The sequence below is a fragment of the Polistes dominula genome, unplaced genomic scaffold (assembly GCF_049000335.1).
Source record: "Polistes dominula isolate Pdom_NZ unplaced genomic scaffold, Pdom_raw_medaka contig_15, whole genome shotgun sequence".
In the NCBI taxonomy this organism is placed as follows: Eukaryota; Metazoa; Arthropoda; class Insecta; order Hymenoptera; family Vespidae; genus Polistes; species Polistes dominula.
In genome coordinates, this window is record NW_028300915.1 from 7,343,094 (window position 1) to 7,358,690 (window position 15,597).

At 30.5% G+C, this 15,597-nt stretch overlaps 1 protein-coding gene across 5 annotated transcripts in view; it reads right to left on the reverse strand.

Annotated features, from left to right (window-relative positions):
* Positions 1-6,548, reverse strand: part of LOC107070354 (furin-like protease 1) — a 239,171-nt gene extending 232,623 nt beyond the window's left edge. For 2 of the 5 annotated variants that reach the window (XM_015328477.2, XM_089170233.1), the window contains exon 1: positions 5,975-6,545. The gene's annotated coding sequence lies outside the window, so the exon portion shown is untranslated. Of the gene's footprint in view, positions 1-5,974 lie in introns of all 5 variants that reach the window. The other 3 variants (XM_089170235.1, XM_089170236.1, XM_089170237.1) reach the window with 2 other exon arrangements.
* Between the last annotated feature and the right edge of the window lie 9,049 nt (positions 6,549-15,597).

The window sequence follows — 15,597 nt, forward strand, 5'->3', positions numbered from 1 at the left end:
ATGAACCAAATATATATATATATATATATATATATATATATATATATATATATATATATATATATATGTATGTACACGTAAGTTTATATACTTGGTTAGTACGTGCCTACTGGTCCATTTCTATGTCCAAGGACATCGGTCGATAGTCCGAAGAATAGAATCGACTTTGAATTTTTTCCAATTTTTATTTTGTACAAATATACGGTATAAAAATCAAATGCGTTGTTTTAATCAAACAAATCTTTTCGCGGATTTGTTAATCACAGTATTTAAGTAAGAACAATACAACGAGAAAGAAAAAGAAAATAAAAAGTTAACTCTTTATATTTTTAAAAGTATTTGTATAAAATACCACGAGAAAGCTAAAATATATGGAAACATCGCTACATGATACCATTTAAGCAAATCCTTATTCGAATTTTCTTGCAGTAAATAAAATTAGTTTAAACGCGAAATAGAGAAATAAAGAGAGAGAAAAAGAAAGAGAGAGAGAGAGAGAGAGAAAAATATTTGTCTGTAGAACGAAGCAATTTCTTCGAGTATTAGCGAGTAGGTTAAATGTTTACACGCTCGTAACTGCTTTGGAAATTCCTTCTATTGCTCTCCGATAGTCGCAGGAGACTATAATTCAGAGCTAAGAGAAACATCCTTAATCCCACGAGTATTCTACAATATAGTAGATAAACTATTCTGATAACAGATATCTTTCAACACTGTAAAATATGATCGATATTGTTAGAGATGAAAATTCAAAAATGGACCCCCCCTCTAAATACTTTTAAATCAATGTTTACTTAACATAGAACAGAAGTTGGTATTTAACAAAACAAAACAAAACAAAACAAAACAAAACAAAACAAAACCAAAAATATTATACTTTTTTAACGCGAAACGAAATGAAAACAAAATAAAAAGAAAACGTATATTTTATATCGATACGTTTAAATGTAAATACTTCGGTCTACTTTCGAAATAAACTCGTTTCCGCGATTCGTTTGGTATCTAGTTTTGCCTCAAAATAAATTGAATAATATTAAAAAAAGATCAAATTTCGTTCACAACTTTTGTATTTTAATTTCGCATCGTTACTTTAGAATAAAATTAAAGTTTTTCCGTAAGAGTCTTGTGAAAATATTGAAATTTCTCTTATTTCCTACGAACATTAGAATAAATTAAAACGACGTCGATTATGTTAGAAAGCTACGAGTAAAACGACCACAAATTCATTTACTCGTTTAACAATTTTTGCATTTAGAAATATTTTTCTATAAACGTTGGATTATAAATATTTTAATTATGTGTAAATTGGTAGAGTATTGATTAAACAAAGTTTAATCAATAAAATATAATATTTGAAATGTTTTATTATATATGAAAATACATAAAATATAAAATACAAATTATGTCAATAAACTATTATATAAATTCTACTTATTAATGCAAGTAAAATAAATATAAATAATATAAAATAAATATATGTATAAATATTAGGTTGTTCTGAAAAAAATTACGGTTTCTTTTTTCAATAACAAATGAAAGACTGTTTTTTTCATATTTAAGATCCAAGACGTTTTAAATTATCTCGAACGATCGAATTTAATAGAATAACAATTTTTAAGTTAACAACTCATTCACTAATGTTTTTGATTTAGCCGTTTTTAAGCTTCAACTGGAAGATCTAATGATGTTATTATAAGTGCATCTATCAAATTAAAATTGTCAGAAGAAAATTTAGAAAAAGTAAAGTTACTATTGGCTAAAGTTACGATTTTCTTTTAACAAATCTTCTTCTTAAACGGCACATAATTTTTTTTCTCTAAATTTAATATATTTATTAATATTTTTTCCTATTTCAATTGTTTTTTCTTTTTCTTTTTTGTTATTATTGTTACATTAAAAATAATGAATTCGTTCCATTCAAAATAGAGATCGTCAAGGGCAACAAATAATTCGACCATTAATAAAACAATTCTCGTTGAAATATTTTACGATCCCAAGTATAATCTACGAATTCTGTGGACATTAATTCACCTGACAAACGGGCGCGGACGCGAATGCATTTAACGAACTTGCGAAACGAAGTTTCAAACTGCTAACAAAGCAAACGTCGCTTTCGCTTCGCGAGGAACCCGAGCAGAAAGAAAAGTATGCTTTAGCGTAGCGTAAAAGAATCGAGCGTATTCTTCGGAAAAGTCGTGACAACGATGGTTATCGACGGTGTCCTTCGTATGATGACGTATTTTCTAAGGATAGAATTTTCTTTTATCTATCAACTTTCGGCCGAGAGAGATGAAAAATAATAAAGTGATTTTTATTTTTTGTCTCCCCCCTTCTTTATTTTCTGTTATGTAAGATTATTTCATGCTTTTCAGCACACATATCAAAAGATACAGACAATAAAAAGTTTTTAACTTAAATTATGCTTATTGTTAGTTTAGCAACATTTGTTGAACCGTATATTTTTTCATAAAATAAAAAAAATAACAATAAAAATAATGGTAAAAAAGAAAATTTGCATCGAAAAAAAGATGGCGAACAAAATATGCTCTACTAATTTACACACAGTAACTGTGTTTCTGTTTATTCCGCCCACTACTTGTGACTTGCCCAGGTATGCTCTTTTGTTGTATGAATTAATGAAACAAAGGAACCGAGAAGTAGAATAACTATGGAACAATCGCCGTGTTCTTCGATAGTCTTATATTTATACTTTTGAACTTCTTTTCGTAATCTAAAATAATATTATTTGCGGGGTTTATAAATCGCATGGAAGAAGTTATATATACAAATCCATTTTTTATATTATGTATATATATCTTATATGTATAATATATATTTGACAAAATATCATTGAATATAATAAGTAAAACACAGTTTCTAATTAAAATATCGTACATTTAAAACAAAAAATACTTATTTAAATATTATAATTTAGAATTTGAGAACAACAAAATATATTAATTACAATAATCTTGAAATAATTTAAATGTATTATAAAAAATACTTCAATGATTTCTAATTTCGTACTTTATTAAATATAGGTATCATACAAAACGCGCGAAATTTTGTCCACATCTGTTTCTGGTTGAAAAATGAAATTTAAACATAGAATAAAGATGCGCGAAGACGAAATAATATATAGTAGGAGGATTCGGAGAGAATCGCTTAGGAATGCGGATAGGCTAGAAAGCGAGCCAGGCCTCTTGGAGTTCTCGAGCAGCCCGAGTTGCACGTGGGTAAAACAAGGGCACCCACCGTCATCACGGATACGTCGAGTAGTTGTGAACTGAAAAGACGGATATCGGCGTTTCGAGATACTCCAGAGATCTGATCTTCTCGTTCTTTCGCGAAGTCATCCCAACCCACTCGTCGATCTTTGGATAAAGTTTCTTAAAGTATGTGTATCTCGATATATTTCTATTCATTGTTAATTATAGAATACGAGAAAAAGCAAATTCTACGTCTTCGTTTCTATTTTTTATTTCTTTCTCTCTCTATTTCCTTTTTTTATTGTTGAATTCAAGCCGTTAATTAAATTTCGCGCTATTCCTATTTCAATTTACGCGTACCAATATTGCGATGAAGAATAATACACTATACATAAAATACATATGTATGTATACTCGATTTCTACATGTATATATATGAACACATTTTTTTATACGACCCTCCTTGCATTTTACCATTTTTTTTTATTTTTTCATATTTCTTTTTTTTCCTTTTTTATTTTAATTTTAATTTTATCATTTTTTTCTTTTTCTCTATTTTATTTTTTTTTTATTACGAAGCGATCGTGTTCGATGTAATCGATAGAAACGTATCGAACGAGTAACGTGCGAATGGCGTAACCGACGCGACCAATAGCGGAAGAGATTCGTTGCATTCTTGTGACCTTAATATAAAACGTGAATCGAACTGGTGAGAAAAATAATACACAACGATCTAACCGGAAATTTTTGACTCCCTTTTTACTCCTTGTAGATATTTTCTTTAAATTTTGTACGCAAACGTGAAAAATAAAAAAAATATACATACCATAATAAAAATATCCTCCTATTTCCATTTGTTTTTATTAATAAACGTGAATTCGTTATAAGTCGATAATAAAAGTTAGTATCGATTGTTGGTGTTCGTTCCTGAATACCGGTTTATTAATAGAAAGTAATGTTTCATACGAATTTATACGAATTTATACGAATTTATATGAATTTATACGAATATAACGACCTATTTCCGAAATGTGTTGTATTACAATAGCTTTTGTACTTTCATTGAGGGAATAATAATGACTGACGTATATACTATAAGTTAAAATCAAAATAAACTATGATCGATAATCACAATAAATTCATTGGGAATTAATAAAATTTACGAATTAACACGTTTTATAATGATACAAATATGGAAATTATTCGTAACATAATTTGTAATATTTCGTCGATAATATAACAAACATGTGCGTACAAAAATACGATAGAAATAGAAGATAGAAACTTTGAGAATGTATTCATAATTAATTTAATATTATTTCCAATATAGAGTTGAAATATTTACAAAAGTTTGACAATCACTAATTCGACGAATGGAAATCGGCATTCTCACAGAGAGAAATATTTTTAAACATTTCTAATAATTGCCACGATAAAACATACATATATATCATTAAAAACAACATATCTTTTCAATAATTTATTTTCATAATTTTATATGTACTTTTTTCACATCTATTTGATTTAAATCGTAGTATACGTTTGTAATCTGAATTATTTTTGAACATCCTATATATGTATACACATACGAGAATGTTTTATAACTTTTTCTTGCTTGATTATTTAGACAAAAATGAATTTAACGAGAAAGAAATTAAAAGTATGAATTAAAATTTAAGCGTATTCACAGATCCCATTGAAAGATTTCCATGTATATTACATGCAGTTATGAGAACTTTTTGTAGTCTCTCTGTGTGTTGTTTGATATATTCATTAAAAAGAAATATAAAGAGAAGGCGACTAACATATGAATGGAAATATGTCGAACAAATTTAAATCTAAATCCTATTAAAGGATTTTAATGTTGAAGTTCATTCTAGGAAAAGACGCGAACACTTTTCTCTCTTTCTCTCTTTCTCTCTCTCTCTTTCTTTTTCTTTCTTATACCCTCTCACTCACAAAAGTGCAACGTCCGTGTCGATCGGACAAGAACTTCAACTTATTATCGACGCTTTAGCAGACCAAGTCTCTCTAGCACGAACAAAGAATCATTACTTCTCGATAATATGTCCGCATTCCTCGATACGATAGTATGTAATGATATAATAATAATAATAACTATTATTATTATTATTATTATTATTATTATTATTATTATTATTATTATTATTCTATAATTGTCGTGTATGCATAACGCGATATTCATACCTATATATAATATTGGTTACATAAAATTAACACCGATCGTTTTCACCGTTCACCTTTTAACAAGTTTACTTTTTTCCCCAATAATCCTGTTATGTTGATTCTTTATCGTTGGTAACTTAGTCAATGAGTATTATTTAAAATATCATTAATATATATCATCATTATTGAAGATATTGAAGATTAGAATTTAGAACGTGTAAATATGGCGCCAAATTTGCTAAAATTATATTGCTTAACGATTGCCAATCGAACGGTGGTTTAACTTTACATTATAACTATCGAAATACATAGGAGAAGTGATAGATCGATCTATCGTTCATCAAAAAAGAAAGAGAGAAACAAAGAAAGATGATCATAAATAATAAGAATAATCATTATTTTCGATGATAAATATACCATCTAGTATAAAAAAAGAAATATCGCGAATACGAAGCGACAGGAAGGAACACGAAAATAAGTGTTGTAATCACTTGGCGGTATAAAGATAGAAAAAGGACAGAAAGAGATCTCGATAACAAACATGGTCACGTGACACTAGATACGAGAAGTATACTCACACCTCAACGCCGCTTTCCGCATCAATCGAGATCCAAGTTGTAATCTAAAAAAGTCCTCGTCAAGGTTGGAGCAAAAGAAAACGAAGGAGCAACCGGATGCTGTGAGAAGAAGGCTTCTTCTTCGTACTTCGTGGAAGACTCGAACACTCTTCGTTTCTCCGGTAGATTTTCTTCGAAGAATGGCACGGAAGACGAAAAAAGGGAGATAACAGACAGATAGAAAGAGATATGAAAGGGAAAGAGCGTGAGAAGGAGAGAGATGGGGAAAGAAAGAAACAGATAGACAGACAGAGAAAGAGAGAAAGAGATAGAGAGAGAAAGGAAGAGAGAAATAGGAAAAGGGAGAGGGAAAGGAAGAATGTGACACACGCGAAATAATAACGAGAGACTCGGCCGATCATAAGAGTTTACTATATAGCGAAAAACGTGAATGCGTCGACGAAACGATGGGAATATCCGTGTCACCGTCGTCGTCGTCGTCGCAGGGATACCGAACGAACCAGCACCGGCGTCACACGACGCGATCTCATCCCTACGACGGAGCACGGATGACTGACGGACGGTTCGGTCCACCCCGCCAAGTGAGTTTACTGCGCGCACTGTCTAATCCCCACTCTTTTCGTTATCCCCACTACGTACGAGCATCGACGCTTCTCAGCTACCCCCACCACTTGGCTACCCATTGCAACGCAGCGCGCTCTCAGTCTCTCGACGACCGTTCGACTATATACGTCTTTTCTCTTTCCTTCTTTCTTCTATCCTCTATCCCCTCCTCACTTTCTCTCTCTCCCTCTTTCTGTCCTTATTTCTCTCTCTATCTTTGCACCTTCGCTCTTTAAAAGGAAAAGAGACAGAATACGATAGACGTATGGACAGCAACGAGTCAGGTTGAGGATGTTCCTCAGTATCGTCGTAATGTTATTGCTTCGCCCCAAAATCGTATATATTTATCATTTGCCGCTACATAATAATCTTGTTTTTGATTAACAATATAAATTTACTCTTTTTTCCATTTCCCCCCCCTTCCACACACCTCTATTTTTTCTTCTTTACTTTACTTATCTTCCTTTTGTTTTTATATCGCTTCATTTCCTTTCTCTCTCTCTCTCTCTCTCTCTCTTTCTCTCTCTCTCGCGAGCGCTATTTTTCCCTTTACTCAACGAAACTACGAAAAGAGTCGGGAAAGCTCCCGCCGGATATTTGACCCAGAAAAGGTACTGTCGCGAACTGAGGGAAAATGATTTCCCGTTATGACTCGTAGGAAGTTGTCGGTTTTTTTATATTACAAAAGTCAGGGAGTTTCAGAAATATAAAATAAGGCGGGATTTTCGAAAAATTGTTAGATTTCTCGTATAATGATTGATATTCGTGTATGCTCATATTCTAAAGGAAAGAAAATTAGACGATAAAATTTCGAAGATAAAATATATAGTTTAAATTTATCGAAAAGTACTTATACAAGTAGAGAAAGGATCGATTCTTTCCGAGTTTTGTGATTTAAGAGAGTATGACATGAAGGGTTCTGGAAAATCTTGAATCGTTCCTGAAAGTTCCGGCGCAAACTCGTCACTTCTTCCTTTCTTCTCGTATCTACTCTCTTTTATTCGTTTGGACGTAGCCACCAGCCACGTTGGTGAACTTGGAACGTAGGAATAAGTAGCGGAATCCAAACCTTTCTCTCTCACTCTTTTATCAACTCTTTTTCCTTTCCTTTTTTCTATAGTATAACAGTACGGATAAGAGAAAGAGAGAGAGATAGGGACAAAGAGAGTACAAGTGGAAGTGAGAAAGGGTAAGTTAAAAAGAGTAAGAAGGAGAAGAAGTAACGGCGCTACAAATACCTAAACGAACCTTAAAAAGAATGAGAGAGAGAGAGAGAGAAAGAGAGAGAAACTTCCTGGTTCTTTCTTCCACTTTTAGTCTTGTAATTATGGTTGTCGTCGTCATCTTCTACGTCGATGTAGCCGTTGTTGTCATTGTCGTTGTCATCCTCGTCGTTTTCATCGTCGTCGTAGCCATCTACATGTAGCATGTTTTCCTGTTACATTTCCACTGAAATACGCATGCGTGCACAATCCCTTCCAACGTTTAGACAATGCGGTAATAAAATTTTCTTATCCCTCCATCGTGAAAATCGATGCTACGGCGGGGAGGGCTGCGCAATCAAACGTCTTTTATAAGCTAAGGTATTTTTATGAATTTAATAAAGCTCAGCTTTTTACAGTAAACTTCTACCTTAGCGGTGTCCAAAACGCTTTAAACTTAAGGCGTGCAATTTTTAATTAAATGTAATCATAATATCCTCTAACGTCACCTTACCTATTCGTACCTTTTTAGTCAAATAAACGGGGAAAAAGAAAGATGGGATAATAAAAGATCGTAGAGAAACAAAAAGTTATTTAAAAGAGATAAGAAAAATGAAATGGGAACGAATTTTTACGTAAAAACGAACTAATTCTATATTAGTATTTAACGAATATTTATTCTTTTTATATTTAATGAGATCGAAATATAATTGAAATGATTTATTTTCTTTTGACATGTACAAAATGTTTAGTTGTATCTTTGAGAGACAGATGGTTAACGACGGGGATGCCTAAACATATGCTTGAATGAACGAATGCTATTACCTACTCTTTGCGTGACTTCACAATCGTGCACGCATGAACGCATGTTATTCTAATAACATTCTCTTATCTTTCGGGACAAATCCGAAATGTGAAATACACGCGTTTTTGTATACTAATTTAAATCACTTCTGCAATACGTGAGATAACGTTTTTGGTAATTGTTATCACGCATTTGAACTTATATACTAATTGTAGGACGAGTAACGCATAAGAATGTAAATTATTAAAATGTCTTTTTTTCGAGAAAGAGAAGTCGGTGATATTTAATTATAAAACATTTTACAATTTACATTATTCCTTTTATCCTTTTTTTCCAAGTTTTTTTTTTGACCTGCTTACATTAGATTCCTTTTTATTTGATTATAAATACTTACACAAGATTATTTTAAAATAACTCTTTGATAAAAAACATTAATTTTCTTAACTTACTTAGCATTCGTTGCATCTAATATCATCTTGCGAAGCACCTTATGCTCTTTATTTATTAGTATTCTTTCGATTATCGTGTTTAAAATACTATAATATTCGAATTAGCAATTGTTGAATTTTTTGAATTAATCAAAATATAAATAAATATTTATGTAAATATGTATGTATGTATGTATATATATAACATATTGATAAAAAAGTAATATGCAAAACAAATAACGATTATCATAGTTTACAAATACGTATGTATAATACATAGGTCGAAAATCAATCTAATGTAATTTATATGCACGATCATCGTTGAAAGAAGACGCGAGAAGCATGGTTGATCGAACGACGCTAATAAAGATCGAAGAAGGGAAATTCCGTTCGATATCCGGCTGTTCGTATAAGCATAGATAGTGATGCGGCACACTGACGCCTTTTTCGTCCCATCATTCTCGTTTTCTCCATCTTCTTCCTTTTCGAATCGATATCGTCAACCGCCCCCTTTGCTATCCAAGACGTCTAAGACGACGAATTAAAGCCGAACGAGGTGATCCGGGTGAATGGAAGGAAGGTCTTGGGATAATGGAGAGACGAGACGCATTTCGCCACGAGATTTTCGGGACAGGATGATCTTTCAAGCCGAAGGTAGTAAGTAATCTTCGTCTTGTCTCGTATAACATTGTCTCTCTACGTAATAATAATAATAATAATAATAATAATAATAATAATAATAATAATAATAATAATAATAATAATAAATAAAATATCACGCATGTTATCATACGCTCGAAAATTTCACATTTTCTTTTTTTCTTTTCGTCTTTCGATTATTAGTATAACAAGTAAATAAAGTTTCCATTCTTTAATTAATAAATAATTTTTAAAATATTTTTGTTACCTTGTAAAAGAGAAATATTTTAAGCATTTATCTTGTTTCCACGGACTTTTTTCCATTAAATGCTAAAGCTTTTTTTTCATTTATAGCTTTACATACTTAAAACCTGTGTAAATTTGCATTATGCAAACTATACGATTAAAAGTATGACTCGACAGTTTTTTTTTCTTTCTTTCTTTTTTTACTTTTTTTGAAAAAGTTACATTATATGTACTTTTCTCGTTGCTCGATTTAGACGTTTCTTTCCACATTTACTCTTACGATATTTTTATACCTTATCTATTAATTTTATTGATTTTCAAGAGAAAATGTTTTCACGAAACACGTGGAAGGAAGAAGGACAGTCGTGAAAAAGCAAAAGTTTAGAGAAGGACACGTAATTAACTTTTTAAAAGTTTCTCGCTTCCAAAATTTTTGGAACGTGCCGTTAAAGTTGCATCAACCACGAACGATGTGATACTTTCGGAGAGCCAACTCGTGTATTACATCCGTCGTGCTCGTCGTCGTCGGCTGAAAATTGTTCAAAGTTTTCGAAATCATTTCAGCGAGGAGAAAAAAGGAAGATTAATGAAAATAAAAATAAAAAAGAATGACCTTGATTAATGCAATAAAAGATAAAAAGACAATTGTTTCAATCGTTGCTAGGAATTTATTTTTTATTTACTCTTGTTACATGTAGTATCTTTTTACAAATTAACACTACTTTACCTTACCTTTTTCCGATAAATCTTTTGTACGTGAAAGCCTCTGGTGATTCTTCGTTCTAATTATTTTTCTTTCTCTCTCTCCTTCTTTCTCTCCATGTTCATCTCCTTGTTTCTCTTTATCTTTCTTTTACTTTCTTCCGTTTCCTATTTCGACTAACGATATTTACAATCCATGTTTTTCTACTCGAAGGAATTTCATTATCGGTGAAACGTCAACAAGTCCCTTTCGTAACCCTTTCGGACAGTAGTAGGTTCCATGTACACGTCTTTTCTAAATTGCTTAGATACAAGTGCATGAAAGAATAAAAAACTATAATAGTAAGAAAAGAAGCTCTTTATATACTTACTTTAATACTCAGCTTCTTTTTTAATGCCACTAAAACTACGGAGAAAACATCCGTGCAATTTTCTTCCGTCTAACGTTCTCGTAGCTTAATATTTTTGTTACCTTATAAGAGTGAGAAAAAGAGAGAGAGAGAGGGAGAGAGAAAGAGAAAACAAAATGAGAGATATTTTTTTTATCTAAACTGTTTAGCATTCTAAATGAAAATAAATGAAAAATTATAATGGGTAATATTTCTCAATTCATCAATTAGGATTAAAACAAGTAAATATTGCGATTAGAAGAAGGTCTATAAAAGAAAAGTAAAAAAAATTCTCCATAAAAATATTCACGCTTAGAATTGAAAATTGAGATAAATCTGATATATTAAAATAATTAAAATAATATTTACTGTAATGATATATATAAAATTATGTTTAGTATAGAGAATGATGAAACTAAAATACTTTCTTTGATATTTCAATATTTTCCAAACGATAGAAATTTAACGTCGCAGTTTCACGTACATATGCATATATGTATACATAGATAGATGGAAAAATGGATGTAATCAAAATTCACATTACCTTAATAGGATAAAATAGAACTTAACCTCAGGGATATCTTTGCAATCGGTTGTACGTTATAACAAGTGGATATCAGATATCCGTAGCTTCTACCTCCTTTTCGAATCTTTCAAGCTAAAAATCGCGATGTAAGCTCTCGAAGCTGTTCCGGAGTTCGACCTTACCCAACGTTCTTTATTGCAGCCGGTAAATCTTCAAAGTACTACCTTTGCTTGCTTGATGGTTAGCTTCTCTGAAAAACACCAACTAAACTCTCCGCTCTCTTAAATCTAACGCTTTTATAAGTGTGATTTATTTTCATACTAAACACAACTCCACACGTTCTCTGTACATACTCTCAAACTATCTTCTTTCTTATTTCCTACGATTATACACTAAATTTTTTTTTCTATCGTCGATTTAACTTTTATTATAAGATGTTATCACTTTTTTCCTCTTTTCTGTAACGATACCGTGTTGTGAAAATCATAGGATAAATATTTTTTCTTACATATTCCCAAACAAACAAAACATATGATAATATTTCAAGTCATTGTTGATACTAGAGAAATGATAACACAACTATGTTTTGTATAATCGTAAGTATATATACAATCCTTCTAATTTTATCTTATATTCACTATGTCCATGTATCGTGCGTTTAAACGAAACAAAATAAACTTTAGATATTTCTCGAACCTTGCTTGGTGTTGATAAAAAAAAAATGAAAAAAAAAAAACTATTTCCACATAGCATGACTTGTGGCGTTATATTCCGTTAACAGAATGTAATGCAACGATATACTAGCCAGATTATTATGAAACGTCAGTTTATTTGTATTTCGTATAATCCAGGAATTATTTCTCCCTTTTTTCTTGTTCTTTTTTTAGTAATACTTTCAAGTATCCTTGAAATTTATAAATGTCTGTTAAAGACAATGATTGTGAGATTCATAAGGAATCAAAGGAAGTTAGAGTTTCTCTTATTAAGTTCTATTTCCAGTAATTGACGTTCTAATGATTAGTAGTGCGAAAATAGAATACGGTTGAATGTTCAGAATGTCCAAATGCACTGTCCGGATTAAACAAAGTTTCAAGTTGACAACTCTAACGATTAATCCTTGGAGTCGATGCTATGTATTCGCTAGTCATCTGCAAGAAATACTGGACAACTAGAAAACTCCGATGCCAAAGCTCTCGTTCTGAACTAACGAGAGAATTCTCGTTAATCGATTGTTATTTCAATCGACGAATATATTTTTTTTTTTATTTTTTTCTTTCTTCTTTATCAGGTCTTGATTCGCATCTAAAAAAAAAGTATATTTGGAATAAAAATAAAGTTGTAGAATTAAGAAATGAAACATTTTTACGTAGTATCGAAACTTATCCTAATTGATTTTAAATCGTTGGGACATTTGAATTTATTGAACGATATATGATATATATATATATATATATATTAGGGTGAGTCAAAAAAATCATTTTTTTTTTTTACAAGTGCCATGGAAAAATAGGTTGCTAGACACCTTAAAAAAATTCTCACCAAATATGAGCTCTTAATTTTAAGAGGAAGATCCTCCGCATCGCAGTTTTTTATTTTTTTCTCAGTCCAATAGAATAAAATTCATACCTCATCATTAATTGATTGTACAGAAAAATGTTCTGGACGAATTTTGTAGAAAATTTAATGCTCTACAAAAAAGGTATCTTATATTTTTTTTTGTGAACCTCACCATTTGAATGATATTGAAGATTTAAGTTTGATTATTTTAAAACAAATTTCATTTTTGTTTATGAATTTTATAACTCGACAATAAATGACTATTATAAAATGCGCAATACAAATTTTTGTAGAAAATTTAATGCTCTATAATAATAATCGTAATATTTTACGAAATCAAATTCAAATGGTCATGATTAATACCAATGCAAACTGGGTAAAGAGTTATTGAAGATTCATAGAGAGTTTCGGGAATACTAAACAATTAACTCGAAAATGTATTATTACCAAGTAATATTAGAAAGCATTTTTTCGTAATTTTATAATATATTCAATAGCATTAGTTTAATTATTCCTCATTCGATTCTTGCAATTACTCTATTCCTTTTAATTACTAATAATAGGCTTACTTCTATAGATGATTTTAAGCGAGGCAAATAAATTGATATAAAAATTGTTCTTTTAATAATATCATTGTTAGAATAATTCTAATGAAATAAATTGTATCTCGAAAATACGAAAAATAATTAAATAAATAACTATAAAAAATTAAGCAGAAAGGATGGTGTCTCAGTCAGCAAGCGTCGCTAATAGGGATCATACACAAGCATCTTGTAACGAAGCCAAATGGGAACTGTAGAAGGAGATAAGCGAAACTATATTATTCGTGAAACGCACCTACACATACAAGTACGAACACACCTACATATTTATGTATGTATATTATACCTATTTATTTAACTCGAAGCTCAGGCATGCACATATTCTATGAATAAACATTTCATCGAATTTGTGATTGAAATAATTTCGATATAATCGAATTCGAAATTTTTATAAATTTTCAATAATTTTCTAACTGCTCAATTTACTTCAAAAATAAATTAGAGAATAATTCATTTTGTTTGAAACTTAGTTTGATGTGGTTACGAGGAATGATCGATTATCTCTGCAAATTTTGTGAGGATTGCACGGTTATTACCGTCGAATCATAATTAGCATAATCATTCATACGATCATTTATCAACAAAATAACATGTTACTCCTTTCAAATAATCTATTTGAAGTGGCCAGCATTTCTATGTCGATTTACGTTTTATTTACTTCGTCGATCGGTAAATATACATGCATTATTCGTTATTTATATAGTTAATTTTATAAATAATACGAAATATCGTTAAAAGGAAAATATGTAATAATTCATTAAATAAACAATAGACAATTATTTGCAAATTATACACTGGTTTCAACATAAGGCATCGTATAAATAACTATTCTTCCTTTCTCTCCTTTCCACTTTTAATCTTACTGACACTTTCTTTTTTATTGAAAATATAAACTCGCATTTACATGGCACATATATAGATCTTGTTGTCACACCGGCATTCTGTCATCGTCGTTTTGATAATACAATAACGCACGCTTATGTCGTAATGTTCAACGACGCATATGTCGCATTATAGCTTTGTGGTCGCATACCGCAAATTGATTGTTTGACATAATTTTGGCTGCTACACAGGGCGAAATTTGTTTCGATGTTTTTTTCATTTTCCATGAATAAGTATAATTTTAATCGTGACAATTCTTTAATGATAAATATAACAACCATAAATAAACTCTTATACGGATAGAGAAAAACTCTTGAGGTTCTTTTATTATTTAGTAATGAACTAAATCTCATTAAAAAATTAAATTATTTATAATAAAAAACAGATATAATATATCACAAAATTATTACCAAAATAAAGTCACTTATTGGAAAAATACGAAAAAACTTTGTCCCCGATAAAATATTATTATATGTATATAGTAAGGAATATCAATAAGTCTATCATTTACAGTAATTTGTACAACGTACATACAATTATTTTAGTATGATTAATATTAACGATATTTTATACCATGAGAATTTGTCTGAGGTGAGACTTTTTTTTAATCAATTTATGTCATATGATCATTTTACCTTTATGAAGATTAATTACAATTATCGCCTAAATTTTAGTACGACGAATTAAATATGTTTTATATCAAGTAATAATACTTTTCACATCTGTCTTTCGATCTCTAAACCTTTGATCTTTCAACGAAACAATATTCTTCTCTTAATAATACGATCCTCGAAGAAGGTGGCTGATTTTAGTGAAACAATGGCATGTTCAAATAATGACGGATTCGCTTTCGATGATATCCATTGTTCCAGCGAAAATTCAATCAAAGAGATTGCCAAAGGCGTTGCACAATCGTTTAGTTGGTGCTAGTATTTCGATAAAAAAGTAATGCATGAGTAACGAGCTAATAGAAATGTAAATGACAGTAAATTTAAAATTCAATTTAGGAAAAATTCTATGAATGCCGTGAACGATAACAGTT